The sequence below is a fragment of the Canis aureus genome, chromosome 2, assembly GCF_053574225.1.
Source record: "Canis aureus isolate CA01 chromosome 2, VMU_Caureus_v.1.0, whole genome shotgun sequence".
Lineage (NCBI taxonomy): Eukaryota > Metazoa > Chordata > Mammalia > Carnivora > Canidae > Canis > Canis aureus.
Genome location: NC_135612.1, coordinates 76,366,479 through 76,393,881, shown reverse-complemented (window position 1 = coordinate 76,393,881; position 27,403 = coordinate 76,366,479). Strand labels below are relative to the sequence as shown.

The 27,403-nt window shown below is 34.8% G+C and overlaps 2 long non-coding RNA genes across 4 annotated transcripts in view; one reads left to right on the top strand and one right to left on the bottom strand.

Moving 5' to 3' along the window:
• The window catches only part of LOC144302504 (uncharacterized), a 303,624-nt gene that overhangs the window by 155,814 nt on the left and 120,407 nt on the right, over positions 1–27,403 (bottom strand). The gene's annotated exons all lie outside the window — the stretch shown is intronic.
• LOC144302508 (uncharacterized) overlaps positions 13,722–27,403 on the top strand; it is a 60,010-nt gene continuing 46,328 nt past the window's right edge. Inside the window, exons 1-3 of one of the 2 annotated variants that reach the window (XR_013369407.1) lie at positions 13,722–13,985; positions 14,294–14,424; positions 16,599–16,671. This is a non-coding gene — a long non-coding RNA (uncharacterized LOC144302508). Of the gene's footprint in view, positions 13,986–14,220; positions 14,425–16,598; positions 16,672–27,403 lie in introns of those variants that run through there. The other variant, XR_013369402.1, reaches the window with a different exon arrangement.

Below are 27,403 nucleotides of genomic sequence, written 5' to 3'. Positions count from 1 at the left end.
ATTTTGAAATATGAGAGTTAATGACTCCATAGTATTTTATGGTATGAACTGAATATGCGCTTTTTTAGGTGAATCAGGTACAGAGAGACACAATCACCATCACCTGTAGGATCCTTCTGAGCATTCACTTTCCTAACCACATTTGTTATATTCTAATAAGATTTTCTCAAGATAACACCTAAGTGGTGTCACCAACAACCCACAGCATTTCTGCCCATTTATATCAATCAAAGCTGATTCAGGTATCAAACATCAGGTTCAAATGGTGTAGTAGGATATAAACAAACTAGCAAGAAAAACAAATTATGAGATTAGAAATTGGAGAAATAAAAAAATGGTTATGGAATATAATTCGAATAAGTTTATTAAGGTGAAGTTTATGAAAATAAAAAGAGTGAACAATTTAAGGGGTTTAGAAACACCTCCTTTTTATTTACTTATTTTAGGATTTATTTACTTATTTAAAGTTTTAATTTAAATTCCAGTTAATATATAATGTAATATTAGTTTCAGGTGTACAATATAGTGATTCAACACCTCCATATAACATCTAGTGCTCATCAGAGCAAATGCACTTCTTAATCCCCACCATCTATTTTACCCATCTTCCCACCTACCTCTCCTCTGGTAACTGTTAGTTTGTTCTCTATAGGGAAGAGTCTGTTTCTTGGTTTGCCTTCCTCTCTCTTTTCTTTTAAGTTTTATTTATTTATTTGAAAGAGAGAGAGAGAGAGAGAAACAGAGAAAGACAGAGAGAGAGACAGAGGAGGGAAAAAGAGAATCTAGAGCAGACTCCCTGCTGAGCATAGAGCCTGATATGGGGGCTCAATCTCACAACCCTGAGATCATGACCTTAGCCAAAATCAAGAGTTGGATGCTTTTTTTTTTTTTTTTTTTAAGAGTTGGATGCTTAACTGACTGAGGCAGCCAGGTATCTCTCTCTGTTTGCTTTTTTGTTTTTTCCCCAATAAGTTTTAAAATTATTTGAGGCATTTTGGGGGCATTAAGAACACAAGCTTGGAGCTAGACAGGTTAGGTTCAAATAACTCTATCACTTAGTTACCTGATATTGAACTTATTTAACTTCTAAGACCCTGTTTCCTTAATAATCAAGTGAAAATTAAGTAGTGATTAAATTATAAGATCACTATAAAAATTTAAAAGATAATGAATTTAACATAGGTAGTAGTCTCTTCAAAATTGGCCTTAGCGACATATTTACGGAAATGTCTCCTCAGGCAATGGAAACAAAAGCAAAAATAAACTATTGGGATTACACCAAAATAAAAAGGGTTTGCACAATAAAGGAACCATCAACAAAACAAAAAGGCAACTTACTGAATGGGAGAAGATATTTGTAAATAATTTATCAGATAAGGAGTTAATATTTAAAATATATAAAGCACTACAACTCAACACCAAACTCCACAAATAATTCAATTAAAAGATGAGAAGCAGGGGCACCCGGGTGGCTTAATTGGCTGGGTTGCTGGTTCTTGATTTCAGCTCTGACTGACTGGGTTATGGGATCAAAACCTGTGTCTGTTTCCACGCTCAGCAGGGCTTAAGAATTTTCTCTCTCCCTCTCTGTTTGTCTCTCTTCCTGCTCATGTACTCTGTCTGTTAAATAAATAAATCTTTTTTAAAAAGTAAGAAGAGGACCTGACTAACCATTTTTTTTTGAGGAAGACATACAGATGGACAACAGATACATGAAAAGATTATCAACATCACTAATCATCAAGGAAATGTAAATCAAGATTTTATTTATTTATTTATTTATTTATTTATTTATTTAGAAAAAAAGAGAGAGATCATGAACAAGGGGAAGGGCAGAAGGAGAAGCAGACTCCCTGCCAAGGATGGATCCCAATGCAGGGCTTGATCTCAGGACCTCGTGATCATGACTGAAGCCAAAGGCAGATGCTAAACTGACTGAGCCACCTAGGTACCCCAGGGAAATATAAATCAAAACCACAATTGGATATCACCTCACACTTGTCAGAATGGCTGCTCAAAAAGATAAGAAATAACAAGTGTTGGTGGAGATGTGGAGAAAAGGGAACCCTGTGCACTGTTGGTGGGAATGTAAATTGGTGCAACCACTGTGGAAAACAGTATGGAGGTTCTCAAATAATTAAAAATATAAATTTACCTATTTTTTTACTTATTTTAGGATTTATTTACTTATTTAAAGTTTTAATTTAAATTCCAGTTAATATATAGTGTAATATTAGTTTCAGGTGTATATAATGGAATATATATATAATGGAATATTACCCACAAAAAAGGATGAAATCTTCCCATTTGTGACAACATGGATGGACCTAGAGGGTATCATGCTAAGTGAAATAAGTCAAATATAGACAAATTCCACATGATTTCACTTTTATATAGAATCTAAAAAACAAATTAATAAACAAAAAACAAAAACAAGCTCATAAATACAAAGAACAAACTGGCAGCTGCCAGAAAGAAGGACGTGTGGGGAAATAGGCAAAACATATCAAGGTATTAAGAGTTACAAACTTTCAATAAAAATAATAAAACTTATGTTGCTTAGCATAGCGTCCAGCACAAGTATTTACTCAATAAATGTTCATTTTTATTACAGATGAATATATATTTATAATATAAAATCAGAAGAATACAGGAAAGTATAAAGGATAATAGCCCTATACAATCCAAAGATAACTATACATCATTAATATTCACACATGAATAATTAACATTTTCCCTTTGGTTGATCAGAATATTTAGAGAAGGATCTTCCAGGTCATGGGAGAAATGTGCTGGCAGAGAGTTCTAGTAACCTAGTTGGGCAAGACAACGGAGAGTGCAGTACTAAATATGCAGTTGTTTATTTCCATCTCTTTCTTTTCAGTACAGGAATCTTGCCTGCACCTGTGACTTATATCCCTCAGTTCACAGTATCTTTGTTTTACCTTCTCTATGACATAAAATTACAGCTTTCTAGAAGTGGATCAATAGTCACCCAGGTGCAGAGAATAGATGATTTCTTAGAAGGATATAATTGATTTTTATGCAGATTTATTCAGAGCTTTGACTAGAGTCCCAGAAACATTGGGAAATGGCCCAAAAAGAGAGACTTAGTGCTGGATATTGTATGGATTCTTTTCCCATCATCACATGTGTATCTGTTTTCCACACCCCTGACTTCAGGCCTTCACCAGATTGCCCAAATACCCAATTATACTAAGTTACCCATATTTTCCAATTATGGACAGATTCTCATGAAATTGTTCCTCCTCAAAACAAAAACAAAACAAATAAGCAAACAAACATGATTTATCTTATTTCAGGATCCTACTCTTAGCTAGATAATTACTGAATTTAATAAGATTCTTAATTTATCATTATTCTTATTGTTTAGATATTTTTCATAGCATGAGGGGATTCAGGGATAAGTTTAGTAATATTTGCCAATAGAGACTTAGCAGAAGCAAAAATTGTAGAAAAGATAGTTGCTAATCTTGCTTCAGCTGAATGAGTATTTCAGTAAGTGGGCAGGGGATGAGACAAAGTCAAGCAGAATTCAGGTTAGCATTTGATGTGAGATTGGTGATGTGAGTGGCAGTGTACAACAGACTGTGGGCATCAGATGCATCCAAAAGGCATGGCTTGGGGGCAATCACAGATGGCAGGTGGTGATATGGGAGGTCGGACAGATGTCATCACTGTGGATCCAGGTGCTTTATCCATTTTACAGCCAGGGAATAGAGTGTAGCAGTAATGGGATCAAAGAAGTCATTAACTCAGGCTGAGTGTCAGCACTTCATCAGCACAGATGCAGAGCAGAACAAGTCTCCGATTCTATTCAGGCATGGATTGAAAGGCAAGGAAATATGGCAACTTAGAGACTCTATGCTATCCAGAGAGCATCCCTGGCACTATTGGGGAATTAGCTACAAGACTATTTCTAAATGCTACAGAAAGTTTCTCAGAGTGTAATCCATGGATACTCTGGATTGAATTATAAAGTGAATGTGTTATGAACACAGATTCTTTGTTCTTTCTGGTTGGCTAAAGGGCTCATGAATTGCTTCTCTCACAAGTGACAATGCAGGTATGCCCATCAGTAGTAGAAAATCTGGCCTTAGCTGGGGAATGAGGTGTCATTTGGACAGCTCTCAATTTGAAATAAATGAATTGGCTAAAGTAATTATAGGGCATTTAAAGCTACACAACCATGTGGGAATACCTTGAAATTTTGATAAATGCAACCTCATGCTAAGGATCCAACTTTTTTGCAGAGAAATTATTTTTATAATGTAGGCAAAAGGGTTGCAGGAAAAAAAAAAAAAAAAAAAAGCCCGAGTCACAAATAGCTTAAATTCAACTAAGTTGCTTTAATTTGTGGATGTCTACCGAATCTAAGCATATTCTCTTACTTTGTTTCAGAAAGTGATTTAGATAATGAGGTACTTTCTTGACTAAGCTAATGACAGGGCAATAGCTTCTAAGATCTTTGATTATGAGAGCTTGTTTTCTTTTTCATTATAAACATAAAGTACCAATGTTAGTGCACCAGAAAATTACTTAATTTGTTTTAGTCTAAGTGGTTTCTTCATTTTACAATTTAATGTGATGAGTTAGCAGGAATTTTCTTCAGCCTAAGATTTATACCCAGAATCTTATACTTAAAAAAAAAAAAAGTTTTAACATTTTTGAGTCAGTAAAGTAGCCCTAAAAAAGAAATGTAAAAATCACATTATACTTTTTAAATAAATTTGAACTTTTTTGTTTTCATAGTAAAACATATATAAGTAAGAAAATGATAAAAAATAATACTATTCGGGGGCACCTAGCTGGCTCAGTCACTTAAACATCTGCCTTCAGCTAAGGCCATGATCTCAGGGTCCTGGGATTGAGCCCTGCATCTAGTTCCCTGCTCAGTGGGGAGTCTGCTTTCCCTCTCCTTCTGAACCTTTTCCCCCATTTGGGCACTCTCTCTATCTCTCTCTGTCTCAAATTTTTTTAAAAAGAATAATATTCATCATATTGCCAATTGTAACACTTTGAAAATCAAATTTTCAGTAGTTCTGTTCCTCTTTATGTAGTTAACTAGAATGGATTAGAATTCTACTTGTGACCAGAAAAACTTATCTTCTAAAGCACTTGGAAAAAAAAAAAATCAAGAAAAGCTACCTCTATATAGTGAAATACCATATGACAAAAAATAATGATGTATATATATGTGTGTTTACAAAAGAATGCCCAAATTTTGAATAGTAAAAAATTACAAAAACATAAATAGCACAATATTTTTTTGGAAAAAAATGCATGTACCTTTCTTTCTTTCTTTCTTTCTTTCTTTCTTTCTTTCTTTCTTTCTTTCTCTCTCTCTCTCTTTCTTCTTTCTTTCTTTCTTTCTTTCTTTCTTTCTTTCTTTCTTTCTTCCTTTCTATCTGTCTTTCTTTCTTTCTTCTTTCTTTTTCTCTTTCTTTTTTAGAGAAAGAGAGAGTGAGAGAGAATGAGCAAGGTGGATAGGCAGAGGGAAAGGGAGAGAGAGAGAATCTTAAGCTGACTTCATGCTGAGCTTGGAGCCTGACATGGGGTAAATCTCATGATCACGAGAACACAACCTGAGCTGAAAAAAAGAGTAGGAGGTTTAACCAACTGCACCACCCAAGTGCCCCCAAAATGTATGTATATCTACATTTTTACATGTGTATGTTTTTCTGCAAGATCAGTCAGTAAATCTTAATTGTGGATAGGTTGAGTGATGAGATTTTAGGGAAATTAAATTTTCTTTTTATTATTTTCTTACTTAATTGATGCTATGCATTTAATTATCCTAAAATGAGAAGTTTTATATTAAAAACCAAGGTTTAAAAAGACAAAAGAGGAAAAAAGTCAATTAAACAAATCTCAATTCATTCATTAAAAAATGTAATGAGGATTTTTGCCTCAATGTTCATCAGGAACGCTAGCCTATACTTTTTGTTTATTGTGATGTTGCTTGGTTGGTATTGGTATTGGGGTAATGCTGGCCTCAAAAAAAAAAAAAAGATTTTTAAGAGCTCCCTCTTCTATTTTTTGGATGAATTTGAGAAAAACTGACATTCCTTAAATGTTTGGAAAAATTAACCAGTGAAGCCATCAGGTGTTAGATTTCTGTTTGCTGGGAGGTTTTTGACTACTGATTCAACCTTGTTACTTGTAAGCGGTCTATTCAGATTTTCTATTTCTTTATGATTTAGTCTTATGAGGTTGCAGGTTTATAAGAATTTATCTACTTCTTGTAGGTTGTCTAAGTTGGCATATAACTATCAATAGTAGTTTCTTATGATCCTTTGTATTGCTGTGGTATCAGTTATAATATCTTTTTTCACTTCTGATTTTACTTATCTGATTCCTCTTTTTTGTTTGTTTGTAGGATGTATTTAATTTATTTCTGTTCTGATCTTTATTATTTCTTTCCTCTTACTAAATTTGGGCTACATTTTGACCTTTTTTTTTTTTTTTAAGTTTCTTAAATTGTAAAGTTAAATCCTTAACAAAATATTAGCAAACCAAATTGAACAATATATTAAAAGAATCATACACAATGATCAAGAGGAATTTATTCCATGGATGCAAAATGGCTCAACGTCTACAATTCATTCAATGTGATACACTACATTAACAAAATGAAGGATAAAAGTTATATGATCTTCTCAATAGATGCAGAAAAAGCATTTGACAATGGGAATCCACAAGTTATATGATCTTCTCAATAGATGCAGACAAAGCATTTGACAATGGGAATCCTGGGTGGCTCAGTGGTTGAGCATCTGCCTCTGGCTCAGGGCGTGATCCTAGAGTCTCGGGATTGAGTCCCCCCGGCATGGAGCTTGCTTCTCCCTCTGCCCATGCCTGTGCCTCTCTCTCTCTGTGTGTGTGTGTGTGTGTCTCTCATGAATGAATAAATAAACTCTTTAAAAATTTTGACAAAATGTGGCATTGATTTATGATAAAATAATCATATTTTTATGAACAAAGTGGTATAAAAAGAAGGTACCTCAACATAATAAAAACCACATATGACAAGCCAACCTCACAGTCAACAATGATAAGTTAAAAGCATTTTCTCTAAGATCAAGAGTAAGAAGGATGCCCAGTCTTGCCACTTTTATTCAAAATAGCATTAGAACTCATAGCCTGAGCAATTAGGCAAGAAAAAGAAATAAAAGGCAGCCAAATTGGAAGGGAAGAAATGAAACTGTCACTATTTGCATATGACATAATATATAGAGAAAACCCTAAATACCCCTTGGAAAAAACTGCTAGAATAAATGAATTTACTAATGTTGCAAGATATCAAACCAATGCACAGAAATCTGGTGCACTTCTACATACCAATATCAACTATTAGAAAAATAAATATAAAAAAAACCACTTATAATCATATCAAAAAGAATAAAATACCTAAAAATAAATTTAAAGAAGTAAAACACTTGTATGGTAAACACTACAACAAATTAAGGAACAAAATAAAAAACACAAATAAACAGAAAGGTATTCCATGTTTATGGGTTGGAAGAATTATCATTGGTAAAATATCCATACTACCCAAAGCAATCTACAGATTAAACACAATTCCTATAAAAATTCCAATGGTCTTTTTCACCAAAATAGAACAATCTTAAAATTTGTACAGAACCACAAAAGACCCCGAATAGCCAGAGCAATATTGAGAAAAAAGAAATAGTGTTTGAAATCAGGGAGCTTTAAAGCTAGAGGCATTATGCTCCCTGATTTCAAACTCTATTAAAAGCTCTGGTAATTAAAATAGTATGTTATTATCATAAAAGTACAGAACAATTGAATAGGATAAAGAGTACAGATAAAACTTATGCATATATGGTGAATTATTTTATGATAAGGGAGTCAAGAATATCAATAAGGTAAGGAAAGTCTCTTCAATAAATGGTGCTGGGAAAATTGTACAGTACTATGCAAAATAATGAAACTATCTTAGAGCATACATAAAAATAAATGCAAAATGGATTAAAGACTTGAATATGAGAACTGAATTTATAAAACTCCTAGAAAAAAACATAAGCAGTAATCTCCTTAACATTGGACTTGGTCATGATTTTTTAAAAATTTGGCACCACCACCACCACCACCACCACCAACAACAACAACAACAACAACAAAAAAATTTGGCACCAAAAGCAAAGGCAACAAAAGCAAAAATAAATAGAGGGGACTATATCCAACTAAAGAGCTTCTGCATAACAAAAAAGTCATGAAAAATGTAAAAAGGTAACCTACCGAAGGGGAAAATGTATTTGCAAATTATGTATCTGATAAGGGATATTCAATATATATATATATAAAACTCATACAACTCAAGAGAAAAAAACAAATTATCCAATTCAAAAAATGGGCAGAGAATCTGAATATACATTTTTTTTCAAAGAGAACATACGGATGGTCAACAGGAAACAAAAGGATGCTCACCATCACTAATCATCAGGGGAAAACAAATCAAACCATAAAAAGGTATCACTTCACAGCTGACAGAATGGCTGTTACTGAGAAGATAAGAAATAACAAGAGGTGGTGAGGATGTGGAGAAAAGGGAACCCTTGTGCATTGGTGGTGGGAATGTAAGTTGGTACAGCCACTATGGAAACCAAATTCAGTTCCTTAAAAAATTAAAAACAGAACTACCATATGATCCAGCAATTCCATTTCTGGATATTTATCTGAAGAAAATAAAAACATTAATCAAGAGATATATGTACCCGATGTTCATAGCAGCACTGTACACATAGCCAAGATATGGAAATGGTCTAAATGTCCATCAATGGATAAACAGATAAAGAAGTGGTACACACACACACACACACACACACACACACAGAGACACATGAATATTATTCAGCCATTAAAAAAAAATGAGATTTTGCCATTTGAAACAGCATTGATAAACCTCAAGGGGATTGTACTAAATGAAATAAGTCAGACATAGAAAAACAAATAACATATAATCTTTCTTACATATGGAATTCAAAACCCAAAACAAACAGAAACAAAGCATAAAACCTACCAAAAAAATCAAGCTCATAGATAGAACATATTTGTGGTTGCCAGAGGCAAAGGGCAGGGTATGGAGAAATGAGTGAAGAGGGTCAAAGATTAAAAAAAAAATTAAAATTAAAAAAGAACTTGAGTGGAAAGCTCATCCCTGAGCACAGTATATAAATGGCATCCACTATCATTTTCTGTACCGATATCTCACCTTGTGTTTCATAGTATTTATCACTACCTGATATTGAGCATCTGTTCCCTTATTGGAATGTGGTCTCCATGAGAGCAGCTCTGATCTCTAGTATATCCCCAACCCCCAAAGTAGTAACTAGCACATACTACTCAATGAGTATATGTAGAGTGAATAAAACAGTGGATGGATGGATGGATTTATGAATGAATGGATAAAGAGGTATACACAGTGGAAGCTATACCCCTATCATCGTTTCAGGATTAAGGCACCCATTTCCCCAGGAACCAGGATTAAAGAAAAAACAAAGCAAACAAAAACACTTTTTTTTAATTCTTAGAAGAGAAGATAAAAATGCAGTGAGGTCACCACACTTTAGCAGAGCCTCCTCTGCAGAGGCAGTGGCATCCTAACCCCAAACCTTGGGCTACAATGGGAAAATATACTCTTACTGTTTCTATTCTTCTCATTTAAGCATACAAGTGACCTGGAATATTAAACTAAGTACAGATTTTGGGGGAGCTTCTGTGGAAAATCACTTAGGAGACAACTGGAATTATGCTTTAATGGAATATTCATAATCATCCAACCTGCCATAATGTTAATGAAATCATCATAATTAATATTTAGAATACAAACATTTCTTTCCTTTAAGTTAGTAGGAAAAAGCTAGAAGCCCATATTACTTCTACTTAATAAATTACTCCTTCAGAGTAGCCCATTATTATAGTGTCTTACCTTGTTGATCTATGATATTTAAAGGGTATAAACAAAAGAAATAATTTCAAATATTTTTTTCACCAGAGAAAGCTGTTTTCAGGCCTGCAAATTATATTTGGAGAGGCTAGAGCAAAAGTACAAATGGAGAGACATGTACTACATGTCTAAATAATAAAAATCTATCAATCAGACTAATAAACTGTTGATGAAATATGCTCTAGCATCATTCTGGGACATATATCCCTACATGACAATCTGAAAGTCCATATTTGAACCATGTAGTTTGAGATTTCTGGGCTGGTGGCCAACCTCATTTTCTTCCTGTCCCAGTTTCTCACGGTGAGTGGTCTTGAACAGAAACGTGTAGCAATGTTATGTTGCATGTATGTGTGTTCTCTGTCCACACCTGTGAACAGCAGCACATTGACCACACCTGTAGGATAGGGATGCACACATTGGTGGTACTGTCAGCTCTGGGGAAGGGCCAAAACAGGCCCTGTGTGTAGATTTGAGAATTGTTTGAGCAGGAAATTCCAGTGTCCTGGGTATCCACAGTGTAGACTAGAGAAGGGGATGGTGAAGACATTCAGTGTCCATCTCCTCTTGGTCCCACAGGTGTTTTTAGCCTGTGGGACAGGGCAGAGACAGAGGGACTATCACACATGGTGGACCCGAGGGTGCACCATGCAGATTTTTCATCAAGGAGAGACTTGCAACTCTGCTGCTGGAAATACTCTCATCCCTTCTGGTATTGCCTCACCCACAGACAGCTAGCCCAAGGCCATGTCCTTCTCCAGGTAGCCCAAATTTAATGACTTATTAAGGTGGAAATATAAAGTCCTTTCATTTTGTCCCCATGTTGGACAATACTGATTTAAACTCCAGAGCTCCCCTTGTGGTCAGCTGAGGCTATAACGGACCTTGAATTATAACTTGGCATTCCCTCTACCTAACCTTGCTTTTTCCCCCTCCCTTCCACAGCTGTCGGTCACAAGGGCTTGCTCTCTCTACTAAACCTCTTGCACTAAACTCCATCTCAGACCTTTTCCCAGAGAGTCAGCTTGCCTTACCTTGCAGGGTGGGGCTGCTTAAGGTACAAAGCCAGTGTACCAGTGGGCCTAAGTTTGGTCTGACCCATTTACCTAACGTTAAATAACATTCTCAGAGATCTTCCAGAGATTCTGATAAGTAGATTAGGAATGTAGCTGATAAATCTGAATTTTAAACAAATACCCCAGATGATTTTGATGTAGGTGGTTAATCAGATTCCATGAGTGACTTTTCACTGTTGCAAACACATTCTTTTTGAAGTCAGTGCTACTAGGATATAAAAGGAGTCAAAAACCTTTCCTCCCTCTTGTTCTTTAAGTCAGGGAGGGACATATGGCTTTTTCTTAATACTTAATTGCGGGTGATGTCACATGAAACAAAGGGAGAAAAAATCCAGTGCAGTAATTAACAATATAAAATATCTTGCCTTATCCACTTTAGCAAGACTAGGGCGTTTCCCTCACTTCTCTGTTCACATTTATAACCCTTTCCACCATGGCCCTGCCAATCACTTTTCTCTGTTTTTTTTTTTTTTTCTTTGCTGTACAGTCTATTTTACTTATCTAATTGTTATTGTCTATCATCACTACTAGAAGTTGAGCTTCATGAAGTCATGAAGGGCAGTTAATTTATTTGACTCTGGAATGTACGGAGAAACAAGAATTTCTCTCTGATTTAATGCCATAATTTTAGAATCTGATCAGCATCTGACATAGAGTAAGTGCTCAATAAATATCTGCTGAATGAGTGATTGAGTCAAATTCATAATGGATCACAGAAAGGAAGTTGTAAGAATGCACTCAATGATGTCCTCATCCTTCTAAAACACAAGAGGTCTTAAAACAACCATCACCAGCGTGAAGAAGACATTTTAGAGCGAAGCATTCCCACAGAGGATTCAGCACTTTGAAGAGATTGTAGATCTGTGATTCTGGCATTTACACAGATTATACAAGCAGCAGGTAGGGGGAGAGATAGCCAGACACAAATGATGAAAATCTGCACTTTAATGACCAAGCTTTTCAAACAGAGGAAATTACAAGAGGCTGACACAGGGACAATCACCAGACCTAAAGAAAAGCCCAGAACAACACAGGCACAAATGACAGTTGGTAAAAAGGAAGAGTGCACAGACTCAGAACAGTAACAATTGCTTAACCACTCATGGATATGGGTTTTACCAACTCCCCAGTGAAAAAAAATTATAAATGTCCTCTAATTCAATTTGTATATTATTTTGTAGTCTGCTTAAAATTCATGCTAAAGTAATGGTTTTCTAAATTGAGTGTGGTTTATTTGATAGTGTGATTTCAGTAATCCTCAACTAATCATCTTACTCTTAAGGATAATATCTAAACGGGCAGTCAGTTTATTTATGTCTGGAGTGGCCAGAATGACAAGTGGAATCAGATCTAGAGTCAATGCTTGAATATTCTCTTCTGTTTTGAGTGAGGCATCCATTGGGGGACAGGGGAAAGAATGTAAAAAAAAAGTAAAAGAGCAATATCTGCACTGTAAATGCTACTTAGCTTAATATTAATATTTAATGCTTTTTAAAAGTGCTAAGTAATGAATGCTGTAAGCTAATCCATCTATAGGGGAAAGGAAAACACAAGTTGCCAAAATTATTGGGGAAAATATGACTACCTTGCATAAATTAATAGTAAGACCTGCTTTTATGTAAACACTAGAATTATATATAGTCTATGCATTAATATGTTAATTTATAATATATTTTTGAGTGACATGCAATCTAGACACTTTTTTTTAATGATGTTACCCCTTACTTCCTCTTGGGATGATGCCACTTAGAGAACTATACTCTTACACCTTGTTTCACTCTTACTAATTTCTTCCCTAAATAAATGATAGTCATTGTATGTCAAGAAACAAAATAATCTACTCAAATTCTTAAAATATTGCTATTTCTTACATCGAGCCAAAGAAATTCCATTATCATATGACATTAGAAGTGACGTAAGTGGAGAAAAAAATTTGTAGGAAATGAGTTAATAAAAATAAAATTTTGATTAATGCTTTCTGTGAGCCTTTTTCAGAAAAAAAAAAAAACAACAACCTTAAGTGTTTCTTGATCAGATTAATTTTCTCCAGGTCAATGAAAGAATACTCTTTTCAAAATTATTTATTTAAAGATGTATAAAATTTTAAACTGTAGCTCCTTTCAGAGAGATTTTTCATTTGCAAATAATTTAAAATTTGTTTCCCAGGTGATAATTTTTCCACAAGGAATTCATGTTGACTCCTTATTGTAGAACCATGAAGCTAATAATTGGTAGAAATATAGAATTATTATTTCGGGAAAAAAATAGGTTACCTAATTTTCAAATGGGCAACAGTTTCCTTCTGAGAATTAGGGACACACTTGACCTTTAATATGTTGTTTCAATTAGAAAATATTTTTTATTTGAAACTGATAGGTAGGTGACTTTTGGCGTATTTAAAATCATGAATTCGGTCTCTACAATATTTTGTCAAAAATATTTAAATTCTCTATGAAAAACACTGGGATACCAGGAAGAAGAATAATAATCAGTAGAAATAATAATCACGTATTAGATCTTATACTTTATCAGAGAACACCATCTAAAAGGCAATACACAATACATGGGCTACGTGCCTACTACGCTGTGTGGGGGAGATGGGTAATAAGTGCTGCAAGGAAGAGATCACTGTGACATTGTTACATCAATAAAGGCTTTGAAAAGTTTCTCAGTATCTGGGCTTTGAATTGCAGGAGTCACTTCGATTCAGCAGACATTCCTGTATAGTTATCAGCAATTTAAATTGGATATGATATGAAACTAAGGCTTAAGGAGTTCTTTCTCTGCTTAGGCACTGTTCTTTGTGCTTAAGCAGCTTTACTTAGAACAAAGAGGTAGTCCTTACCCTCTCCAAATTGCAGATAATGAAATTTGAAGATTAGAAGAGTTGAAGAAACATGCCCAAGAATAAGTAGCAGGTAAAGACTCAGAAATGGGAGTCAAGGGATCCCTGGGTGGCGCAGCGGTTTGGCGCCTGCCTTTGGCCCAGGGCGCGATCCTGGAGACCCCGGATCGAATCCCACGTTGGGCTCCCAGTGCATGGAGCCTGCTTCTCCCTCTGCCTATGTCTCTGCCTCTCTCTCTCTCTCTCTGTGTGACTATCATAAATAAAAAAAAAAAAAAAAAAAAAAAAATTAAAAAAAAAAAAGAAATGGGAGTCAAGTTCAGATGTAACTTTTTCCAGAGTCTTGCTCTTCATAGGATACCATCATCTCTGCTCTTGAAGTTGCAGACAGAATGATCCTAGCAATTAAAAAAGGGTGTGATCTATGCAATATGCAGTTAAGTGGGATGAAGCAGTACATTCACGTTGAAGAGGACAGAGATGTAAAGAGAGAGAATATGCAAGCAGACTTGGTAAAGTTTGAATTTTATTTTTTAGGTGACTAGTTGCTATTGATTATTATCTAGATGTTGTATTGAATTTAACCATTCTCCAAACAAGTGCTTCTTTAAATGAAACTATTCCTTCATTTTTTTTTCATTCTGGCAAAAAACACATAGCATGAGATCTAGGCTCTCAATAATTTTGAAGTACATAGTACAACGTTGTTAACTATAAAAACAATACTTGTAAAGTAAATCTCCTTTCTATATTTTTACTTACAAATTTGAAAATCCCTAACAGTTCAAAATATTTTACAAAATCATAGGGTTTAAAATATTAATATTAATTTAATTGCCTTTTCTGTATAAGGCCTTTCAATATTATTATGGCTGTTAGTCTAAGTAAATACTTTTGATAATATTGTTAAAGACATTTTCTACCTTTAAAAGATTTACATAATTCTTTTACCATAGAGCTATTATTTGTGGATTCTGAGGGTGCAACTGATTCTATTAAGAATGTTTTTGGCTGCAAGCAAGAGTATATCTGACTTTCTTAAGAAGTTCAGAAATCTAGTCCAAATTTGTTAAAAACCCATCAGTGACTTCAGGCTGATGCACAGTAGTTTGCAAAGCTTAATGAACTGGTCATAATTGTTTTTAAATATTTACTATGTCATCTCTTGATATCCTCTTGGAGCTGAGTTCTTTCTTTCTTCTATACTATTCAATTTTTTTTCTGGCTTAAGATGATCATGGAAACTCTAAACATCAGAATTATGTTCAAGGAAGGAAAAAGAGAAAGGATGGCCCGTTTTCAATAGAACAATGATATTCTTCAACAGATTTCCCTTCACATCTCGTTGGATAGCACTGTATCTCATGGCTTCCCCTTACTGTGACAGGAGGAAAGACCAGGAATCATTTATTCATTTTTCTATCCTCTAGAATAAAGGAAGGCATGGAAAAAGGAGTTGAACATGAATATTGAGTGAACTAACCACCATTTGTCACAGAATTAGAGAAAAGCACTAAAATTCTTTCAAAGGAGTTGTTGAAGTGATAAATCTATGTCTTTCCTTATATCCTTTGAGTTGGAGAAGAGGATGCGGCAGGAAGAGAGATATCCAGTGAGTGATATCATAAAGTCTAAGTGAAAATAACTGTCCTTATGGCTTGTTGGAGCCACTTCTGATCCCATCACACAACCTAATTTTGATTAAATTGTTTTTATTTACTTGGGATTTGAATTCCATAATTACAATTGAGTGTACTTAAGTAATTCTCCCAAAGTATCTTTTTAATTAGTTCTCTTCTCTTGTGAGGTGTTTGGAGAAAATTTAATTTTACTTACTCATCATGAGATACATAAAGAGCTGTGAAAGTACTCTTATGAGAAAGGAAAAAAAAAATAGGAGAGAGAAGAAAAACTAGTATTTTTCTGATGGTCTAGGATGTGCTAGCCTGTTTTATGTAAGTCATTTCATTTAAAACTCACAAAACCCTATCAGGAACAGGTTAATATTGTCCTCATTTTACAGGTCAGGAAACCAAGGCTTATAAACATTAACTAAATTATCCAAGATCATATTGATAGTAAAGGGCAGGAGAAAGGTTTGATCTCCTTGTTGCTCTCATTTAAGACAGAAACCCTCTTGAATTTACCTTCACATTCCCCATGCCCAGCAGAATGCCTGCCTCCTAGAGACACTTAAATGTTTATCCAGTGAATGAGTTTAAGTTCTGTCTGACTCAAAAGCTCATGCTGTTTATATGGTAGCCTGTTCCATTTCCCAAGAATAGTTTCCATTAGTGATGTTTTCCAGTTTTCTAGCACATTCTGAAAGGTCAAATTTTAGAATCTGAGGTAACCTAGTAAAATTGGAACCAAGTTTCAATCATTTATCATCATTTACTATCCCTTGATTTTGAGCAAGTCACTTAAAAATCTCTGGCCGTCTAACATTTTCCATTTTTAAAATAATAACTAACATACTTAGTGCTTTCTAGATGCAAGGAATTCTTCTAAGGCTTTATATAAACCAACCTACTTAATCTTTACAATATCACTGTGAGGTATGTGTGGTTATTATCTCTATTTCACAAATGTGGAAGCAGCTGTTGCCACAAAAAGTGTTGAATATAAAACCACCCCCAAATGCAATGGCTTAAATTAACAATCACATATTTTCTTGAATATGTAGGTCATCCCATGAGGGATAGCTGATATTGGCTGGATTGGACTGGGAGGCTCTGCTGTTCGTTGGCTAGCTGAAGGTCAGTTGGAGTGAGCTAGGCTAGAATAACTGAGCTCTACTCTACAAGTTTCTCTTCCTTTTCCAGAGTGTGGTAGGTTAGCTTGTGAATATTTTTCTTTTGGAAATAGCATAATTGTAAGATATGAACAATTTCTAACTGTTTTTCAAGCTTTTGCTTGTGCCTTCATTCCTAAAACCTCATTGGCCAAGGCAAGATACATGGTCAGGCCCATAGTCAAGTGATTGCAAAATAAATTTCATTCTTTTCAGGGGAAGGTAGAAGGAAGTTCATATTTCTTTTTTTTTAAATTTAAATTCAATTAACCAACGTATAGTACATAGTTTCAGACGTAGAATTCAATAATTCATCGTTGTGTATAACACTCAGTGATCATCACATCACATATCCTCCTTAATGCTCATCATCCAATTACCCCACCTCTCACCCATCTCCCCTCCAGCAATCCTCAGTTTGTTTCCTATAGTTAAGAGTATTCATGGTTTTTCTCCCTTTCTGAAGACTTTTCATTCAGTTTTCCCTCACTTCCCCTATGATCCTCTATACTGTTTCTTATATTCTACATATTAGTGAGTGAAATAAGTCAATCAGAGAAAGACAATTATCATATGGTTTCACTCATATGTGGAAATTAATATTTCTGAACAATAATTTCTAACAGTAAGAAACTTGGCCATACTCAAATAACTAGTAAGACTAAAGCTAGGATATAAATCCATGTCATTTGTGTCTTAATCTGTTCTTAATACCATACTATGTTTTACTATGACTAAAGTTTTAAAAAGTCATTCACAAAGTGTTATTTGGTTTATGTTGACATCAGGCCATATAATGCCATGCAGACCACTTAGCACAGCATCCAGCCTATAATAAATGAAAAAAATCTCTGAGATTTAGTTATTCTTTACATGACTAGATCTAAACATTTTTAAAATACTCTTATAAATATAATTTAAGTTAATAAATGTTACCTAAATTGTGTTTACATTCATTGTGAATCACTCAGGAACTGGAGAACAATAGATATTGGCAGAGGTAAGAATACAGTGTCCCCATAGAAAAGCTTTATGTTATTAAGGCCATGCTATTGGCTTTGGGTGAGAGTTCAAGTTAGTTAGACTTATGATCCTTTCCTCTTTATTCCACTCATATTTATTGTGTATTTACTCTGCTCCTATCACTGGACTTACTTCTGTGCAAACAATAATGAATAAGACAAAATCTTTGACCTCAAGAGGTTTATGGTCTTTAACAACTTTTTCTCATTAGAAAGAAGACATAAATAAATGGAAACATATTTTATGTTCATTAGTTGGAAGACTTAATATTGTTAAAATGTTGATACCATCCAAAGTAATCTACAGATTTAATGAAATCTCCACAAAAAATCATAATGATGCTATTTGGAAAAATAGAAAAACCCATCCTAAAATTCATATAAAATCTCAAGAGATTTCAAATAGCCAAAATAACCTCAAAAAAGAAGAGTAAATGAGAAGATTTGCACTTTCTGATCTCCACTTACTACAAAGCTACAGTGTAATATTGATGTGGTATTGGCATAAAGGCAAAAAAGGCAGATATATAGACCAATGGAATAGAATAGAGCACAGAGATAAGTCCTCACACATATAGTGAAATGATTTTTGAGAAGAGTGCAAGACCATTCAACGAAGAAAGGACTGTCTTTTCAACAAGTGGTGCTAGGAAAACTAGGTGTCCACATGCAAAAGAATGAACTTGGACCTTACACAATGCCATACATAGAAACTGAAAATATATCAAGAACTTAAATGTAAAACCATAGAATTCTCAGAGCAAAATGTAGGATGAAAGTTTCACAACACTGAATTTGGCAGTGGTTTCTTAAATATGATACCAAAGGTGCAGGTAACAAATGGAAAAAGAGACAAACTGGATTTCATAAACATTTAAAAAATCTGTGCATCAAAAGACTCTATTCACAGAATAAAAAGGCAACCTACAGAATGGGAGAAATATTTATAAATCATATGTCAGATAAGGGATTAATATCCAGAATATACAGGGAGCACCTACAACTTAAAAAAATACAAATAGTCCAATTCAAAAATGGGCAGAGGACTTGAATAGATATTTACCCAGATATACAAATGGCCAATAAGTACATGAAAAGATGCTCAATATCACTAATAATTAGGGAAATATAAATCAAAATTACAATGAGAGACTACTTCACACCTGTTAAGAAGGTTACTACCAAAACAATAGAATATACCCAATGTTTGCAAGAATGTGGAGAAATTGGAAATTTTTATACTGTTGGTGGGAATGTAAAATGGTACAGGTGCTGTGAAAAACAGAGTGGTGGTTCCTCAAAAACTTAAAAATAGAATTACCATGTGTCAATTACACTTCAATAAAAAATAGTAAATGAAGAAATCAACAACTGAATAGTACTGAAACTAGTAGGTATGTGACTATATCTTGTTGACAATGAAGTGTATAAAAGAAATTTTAAAAATAGAATCACCATATGGTTTAGCAATTTCCCTTCAGTGTATATATCCAAAGGAATTGAAGAGAAGTACTTGAATAGATATTGGTACACCTGTGTTTTTAGAAGCATTATTCGTAATAGCTAAAATATGGAAACAATCCAAATGCCCATCAACTGATAAAAATGGATAAGCTAAATGTGGTATATACATGTAATGGAATATTATTCTGCCTTAAAAAGAAGGAAATTGTAAAATATGCTACAATATGGATGAAACTTGAGGTTCTTATGCCAAGTGAAATTAGCCAGTAATAAAAATTAAAATGCCATATGATTCCACTCATAATGAGGTACTTAGAGTAACCTAAATCATAGAAACAGAAAGTATAATGGTGGTTGCCAGGTTGAGGTGGCTAGGGAGTGGAGAATGGGGAGTTACTGTTTGACAGGTATAGAGTTTTAATTTTACAAGATGAAAAGAGCTATGGGATGGGTGGTTGTGATGATTGGACAACAACGGGAATGTATTTATTACCAATGAACTGTATAGTTAAAAATTGTTAAGATGGCAAATTTTATGGTATGTGTATTTTACCACAATATAAATAAGAAAAAAATATACATATATAATCTTTTCTTAAAAATGTTTTTGTCATTAGATCTCTGGCTTGTAGAGTGCAAGATCCTGTCATTGTCATTAACATGTGGATGACTGGGATAAGCACAGGACCGTAGGATAGCCACATAAGCTGTAGGGGTTTTGAGGAAGGCTTTCTGGATGCACTGATAGCTAAGTACAGCCTAAAGGACAAAAATGTTAGAGGAGAATGAAATTATCAGAAAAGAAGAAGTATTTTAATATGAGTAGCATATGGAATTACACAGTCCCCTATAATAAGTGCGGGCCATAGGTAACTATTCAACACTTATAATGTGGCTACACATTGGATTTCAAAGACTTAATACCAAAAAAAAAAAAGTGGAATATCTCAATTAGGTTTTAAACTTGATTGCATATTGACATGAGAATATTTTAATTGAATTAAAGTATATGACTAAAATTAATTTTCTCTTTTTACTTTTTTAATGTCACTACTTAAAAATTTTAAATTATGCATGTGCCTGATTTATGCTTGTGTTATATTTCTATTGGACAGTACTGGTGGGGAGTATGAGGTAAGAAGTGATGAGAGATGTCGGGGAGATAACGTAGGTTAGGGAAAATGTTATGACGTGTTTATTTTGTCTATATAAACTGCTGGTTTTGAAGAAAACATTCTCCTGTTTGTAGGACTTAAGCTTCTAACCATATGGTACACAGAACTCCAGACACTAAAACCATTTCTTCCTTACTTCTGGGAATTCACAATGGTTTTCTCTAATGTTCCCACAAATCAGTCTGTCGGCTATGGGCTGTAGAGTTTCTTCTTTTCTTCTCCAGCCTCCATTGACTCATATGTTGCCCGGGCAAACCTCCTGGTTGTCATGGCCCATCAGAAGACCACCAGAACCTACATAGAAGTAACTAAAATGGAAACTTTATAATTTTGTCGTCAGCACATTGTTTCCCTTCCATCATATATCATACTCTAACTACACTTCAGGAAATCCATCCTTTCCCCCCATTTTCAGTGCGAAGTCTTTAAAAAGGATTTGCCCTGTGGCTTCATGCTTCAGGTATGGACCCCAGTTGACTCTTGATTTAAAGGTGTCTGTGTGTCCCACTGGGATTGGTTCAGAGATGGGCATGTAATTCAATCAGAGGCAGTGAGACCCTGGGTAATGTTTGCTGTGGCTTCTGGAAAAGAAAAACCTTTTCTTCTTCTGTGGAAAGCACTTGAAGAGATTTTCTGTGCTGCTGGTTATGCAACAAGAATTTGTCCTCAGCTGCCAGCCGTCTTGCAGTGACAAGGAAAAATCCTGCCAAAGTGAAGCCAATATCAAAGAAACAGGACTGAGAAATAAAATGGAGCAGACAGACTCTATCTGTCCTAGCTTAAGGCATTCCACAAGCAATCAATTTCCTATATGGTTTTAGCCAGGTTGAGATGAATATCTTTTCTTAGCCACTCTCAGATTTTCCCAAAGCAAAGGACTCCTGTGGCCAGAATAGTGGTAGGTCGCAAGCAGAAACAAAAGTGTGGCACTTTTGTCACTATGGTCTCTGAAGTAGTTGTGATTGGGCCCAGAGTTTCACACAATCACTGAAAATTAGTCCTGAGGGAGAAGGCAGGATTCTGGCTCTGCTCATCAGCTCTGCTTCTTCATCTTTATCCTTCAAATTTGCTTCCCTTTCCTCAATTATGCAGTAACATATCCATGAATGTAACAGAGGTATGAAGGAACAGTGCTGCCTACCTGAGCATCAGCCAGACAAAAATGTCCCGATCCACATAAACCTGTTCAAATGATCAAATGCCTATGTACACATTTGTATATCTTCTAGTTTATTGGAGGTCAGACCAGATTTAAGTGGTCAGATATGATTGCATCATATCAAATTTTGACACTTCCATCAAAACAATGATCTAATCTAATGGCTGTTCTCATGTTCTAACACGGGTGTCCTAACTGAAGAATGCGTAAACATCTGATATTAGGCCTCAAAAAAAAATAGTAAATTTGTCTGCACAGCATGGAATTATGAAAGAACCTTTGCATCGTAATCATGCCTCTGTGTGAGCTGGAATCTGTGTAGTACCCAATATTAGTCCTGAGCTGTGCCCAATCTGGATACACCACTACTACCATTCCCTTCATTTTTCCAGCACTTGGCCTTGAAATTGAAATCATATTTTGCATACTGGAGCTTTCCAGAAAAATGACCCCATCTGATTATTTCATTTTGTTTGATTTTTAGAGGAACCCATGTAAAATAATTTAAAAACAAACCATGTGTTGATTTTATGCTTGATAATTATAATTATGAATCAAAATATTTTCTGAAAAGTTTCTGCCTTAGCAGAAGAATGCTAATGACCATAATACTTATTATTAATGGGGCATTCCTCAAAAATAATAAAACAAACTAAAACTTCTCAATGTCATCAGTGTATTGATTTGGGAGAAAATATACGAAAACTTTTCTGGGAGGCATATATATTTAGTTGAGACATATATACTACAGCTTACATAAAAGTGCCCACTTTTTGCTACATCTATACTGGTATGGGCACTTATTAAACTATCTAAGAGCCTAAATTAGATTACGCACTCAGGAAGTACTTTATGTATTGTCTAACAGTGATTTGGTATGCCCATGTATTTAGAAATAGCTTTCTTCCCCTAACATTTTATTATTAGAATATAAATCATCGGTTTATGATTGATAAGATGTTCTGTTTTTTTTTTTTTACTTTAAACTTGATGTTCTGTTATAATTTTTTTATGATCCATCAAGATTCTGCCCTAGTTTTATGTTAGGTCAAAAATCCAGAAAAAAATATCATTAGTGACACTAGGAGTTTGCTCTAGCACACTAATAATTTTCAGTAGGAGAATTATGACAACGTGTTTCTCATATCCTCACATAGCATTCACACTCTGCCAACACTGGGCATTAAGAGGTTTATTTTTTTATATTTTAGAGCTCGATTCTGTTGTGAGAAATGCTTGGAAATTGTCTTAGATTGGCAAAAATATTGCTAGATTGCTAGCTGGTCTATTTTAAATTCTTCAACTCAAAAAAATTTCTTCAACTCAGTCACACTTATCATCTAGAAATGACAGAATGGACTTAATAAATGAGCCTTTTAAAAGCATTTCCTCCAGATACAGGTAGCTCAGTGGTTCTAAAGTAGTAGGAAAAAGAGCTATTTGAGGAGAGAAGGGAGCCTTTCAGAGCAAGGTGAAGGAAGAAAAAAGTAGCAAGCCAATGGAGTTAATGGCTCAAAGTGCTAAGGAAGAACCAAAGGTGGAAGGAGAATTCCTCATGGAGCAAATATGTGAAAATAGAGCAATTATATCTTGACATTCGCAGGAAGATAAAAATATAGAGGATATGTTTGAACAAAAATAAATGGTAAATTTAAATCTTTCTTATTTCTAAGTTTTTTCTTGACTCACAAGGATAAAGTTGTTAGCAATAAGTTCATCGACATGTCTAGAAGAAAAATATTACAAGCAATTATTTGTGTACTAGTTATTGGTATATGTCTCAAAAGCCATGGATGCTTCTTCATTTCCCTTTGCCCACTGTGCTCAAATAAAAATTCATGGTAGAGCCTTCAATACCTATAACTGCATGAATGAGTAAGTGGATAAAATCATTGTGCCTTGGTGCAGAGAATGGCAATAGGTTAGCCCTGTCCTAGGAGGCCTTGTGCTTGAACCCCAGCTGGAATTTTTCTTTTCAAATCGGAACTGTATATGCTTTGAAGAGACAATACCCAGAAGCCTACACTCTCCCTGGTGAGGGAGAACATGACATTCGCCACAAATGAGGAATAACCTTTTCTTTCCATGGAACCATGACAGCAGAGTTGTCACCGTGCTCTTTAGGAAGACTAGTTTCTGGTGTATTTCTGCCTTTAGCTTGTCTATTGATTTTGAGGGAGCAAAACAAAGCTGGCCCAAGTGTTAATGTCAGATAATAACATTTGTCAGACTAGATATTACTCAGGCATTATTTGGTCAGTGATCTGACAAAAAGTCTCAGTTAACAAGGATTCACTGGACACCTGCTTTGCACCATTAAAAACAACAATAATGTGAAAACTGACTTAATGAGTTCATATTATCCAGAGACAAACATATATTTTAATAGAAAATTCTATTTCTTTGGGATATAGAGCATAATGCAAATATGAAGAGACTTCTATAAAAAGCAAAAGAGCAGAGATATCTTCTTCAATACCAATTCAAAATAAAATTAAATCATTGCAATTAGTTTATCATAAGACATCTCCCCTCTGCCCTCCCAAAATGTCTATGGTGTTTAAAGATGAAACAAACAAAACATGGTTTTAGATTGCATCAGCCAGACCAGTCATTGAATTCTGGAAATTCAGAATTACAGAATAATCACTACTGATGATATGATTTTTAAATTAAGTGTTTTGTCTTTCATTTATTCATTCAGCAAATATTTGAGTGTTAAGCTTTATGCTCTGTTTGACATGACTATTACAGTCACTGACTTCAAGATGTTCAAAATAGACCCATAATTACGGTGAATATACTAAGTTTGGTAACAAAAAAGAGGGGTAGGGTTTAGGAGACACCCAAAAAGAAGAGATTGAATGTTCAAGGAAACTTCCTGGAGGAGACAATTGGTGAACTATATATACAATGGAGAGTAAGAGGTCTGAAGGAGGTAGCATGTTTTAAGGCAATGGAGAGATGACACTTCAAGATACTCAAGATTGCTGGAACACAAAAGTGTGGGGCAGGATGTGCAGAGAACACCAACAGCTAAGGTCAAACCTTGCTAAAGTCAAAGATCAAACCTTGGCCAAAGGTTTCACAATCCTGTGAACTCTCTAAAACCATGTGAAGATGTTTTTCATTTTTATATGCACTTTTTTTCTAGGCAGTCCATGGTTTTCACTAAAATCTTAGTGATAGCTAAGTAGTCCATACATAGGAAAATGTGTTTAGAAGCATTAGTGCTCAAAGAAATGCAAATTAAAACTACAAAGAGATACCATATCAAAATATGTAAAACTTAATAAGGACCTAAAAATATGAAATGTTTGTGCAGATATGGAGAAACTGGTGAGTATAAAATGGTACAGACACTTTGGAAAATTATCAGTTTTCATTAACATAATCATACCACTATTTTATGACCCAGAAATTTTATTCCTGATTCGCCCTCCACAAGATAAGTGAATCTTTCCACCAAATGGATTGTGAAACAATGTTCACAGCAATGTTATTCACAATTGCTCCAAACTTGAAATAGCCTTAATGTCCATCAACAGAAGAATGAGTAGACAATTTGTCTACTGCTGCTAACACAAATTACTGTAAACTTACTGACTTAAAACAGCACAAATTTAATTTCTTACAATTCTAGAGGTCCGAAGTTCAAAACAAGTCTTTGGAGCTAAAAGCAAGGTGTCAGTAGGGCTGCTTCTTTCTGGGCTCTGCAAGAGAAGCCGTTTCTCATCTCTTCGTTTCTAGAGGCTGTGACATTCCTTGGATCTTAACTGTGTCACTTCAATCTTTGCTTCCATCATCACATCAACTTCTCCTTTATTTTTACCTCCTGCTTCCCTCTTATAAGGATCTTTGAGAGACATCATTGAGAGGCCATTATTCAGCATAACATAGAACTGTTGTTTATTCTTATAATGGAATAGCACTCAAAATTAGGGAGGAATAAATTATACATATAACTAAATTATGGATGAATTTAATAATGTTAAACAAAAGAAGGTAGTTCTAGATGAGCATATAGAATATGATTTATTCATATGAAGTTCAAAGCTAAACTAACCTGTGGTTATAGAAGTCAGAATAGTGGCTACCGCTGGTGGTGATAATAACTGAGAGTGGCCTTGGGATAGTTTATGGAGTAGAAATGTTCTACATCTTGATATGATGTATGATTACATATTGTACATTACCATATATAACTAAATTTTTTTAAATATTTATTTTCTTGAGTACTTTGGTTCTTCTTCTTCTACATTAACAATTTAATCTTACTATGTCTGACTCTGAAGACTTTATCCTGGTTTTCACAAATACACATTTGTTATTTCTCCTATGATTCCTATTAATTCAGTGGCACCCATTTCTCTTGGTTTCTCAGGGGAATGATTTGGAACTCTCTTCCAGCCTCTGTGTCAGGGTCCCCAAGATGACTCACGGGCTCCATTATTTGCTATAAGGACACAGAGGACTCAGAAAAGTTATTATCTTCATGGTTATGGTTTATTAGAATAAAATGATATAAAATCAACAAAGGGAGAATGCAATTGGGTAAAGTCTAGGAGAAATTAGATATAAACTTCCAATATTCCTCTCTCAGCGAAGGAGCCTAAGACCCCTTGATTCTCCCCAAAATGTATGAAAAAATGCAAAGTGTTGCTAATCGTGAAAGATCATTAAAGCCATGGTGTCCAGGGTTGTTACTGGGGATCAGTCAGATAGGCATGTAGCTACTCAGATTCCAGCATCACCCACCATGCCCAACCTCACAAAAACTTACGGCCTCGGGCATAAAAACCCCACTGTTTTCAAGCAGAATATTTTAGGGGCTCAGAGGTTATCTCCAGGAGACAGCCAAAGGCCAGTCCTGAAGATATGCCTTCTTCTGGAATGTGCAGGGTTTGAGCAATCCAGGCTCACTCTGTAACCCTTTACAGCTCACCCTCATTTTGAACCAATTAGGTCCAATTAGAGTAAATTTGGCTATGATATATCTCTTAGATCTAGTGTCTCTTCTCTATTTCCCTGGTCCCTGTGTGACTCCCTTACTTTATCTTCAGTTATCTACTACATTCTCACAGCAACTCCTACCATCCTTTCTCACTCACTCAAATAGATCTTTCACATTCCTGTTAGAGGTATTGCTCTAAAAATCAAATTTGATAACGTCACTGCTCTTCTATAAAAACTATACTGTTGACAATAATCTTAATATTCACTTTTCATAGAGCATTATGTATCTTTTTAAAAAACTGCACAATTCTCACTAAATTGGAGGGTGTATTCAATATATTTGTAAGTAGAAAAAGCAAGGGATAAAAAAAACATGAATTACATTCTTGTGTGTGTATGTGTGTGTGCATGCATGTGTACACTTATATAGAAAAGTCTGGAGAAGCTGACCCCAAATATAGCCAGTAGTTATCTTTGGGTGGTTTAGAAAACTGGTGATTTGGGTTTTTTAGGTATATCCTATGAATATTAATTTTTAAAGATGAGCATGTGATAACTTAAAACACAATGAGATTATTAAACATATCTGTGGTTCTCCAATAGCTCAATGATTTCTAAGCAGTTTGAACTACATTGTATGAATTAAAAGTCCACCCTTACAAAGTGGCTGCACATGACTTTTACATCATCTTTTCATGAAACTTCAAACCATGAATTCTGCTCGGTAGTCATAATGAACGTAATGCAAATCCCTGGATACTTCTTCAGCTTGGTCAGCCCTGATGCCTTTACATTTTTGCTTTTATGCCAGGAATGTCTGTCTCTTCACCTGGAAACTACTTTTCTTTCAAAAGCCAGATTAAATGTTACCTCCGCTGGGAATACTTTCCCAATGTTCCAGGCAGAAGTAAGACTCTTCCT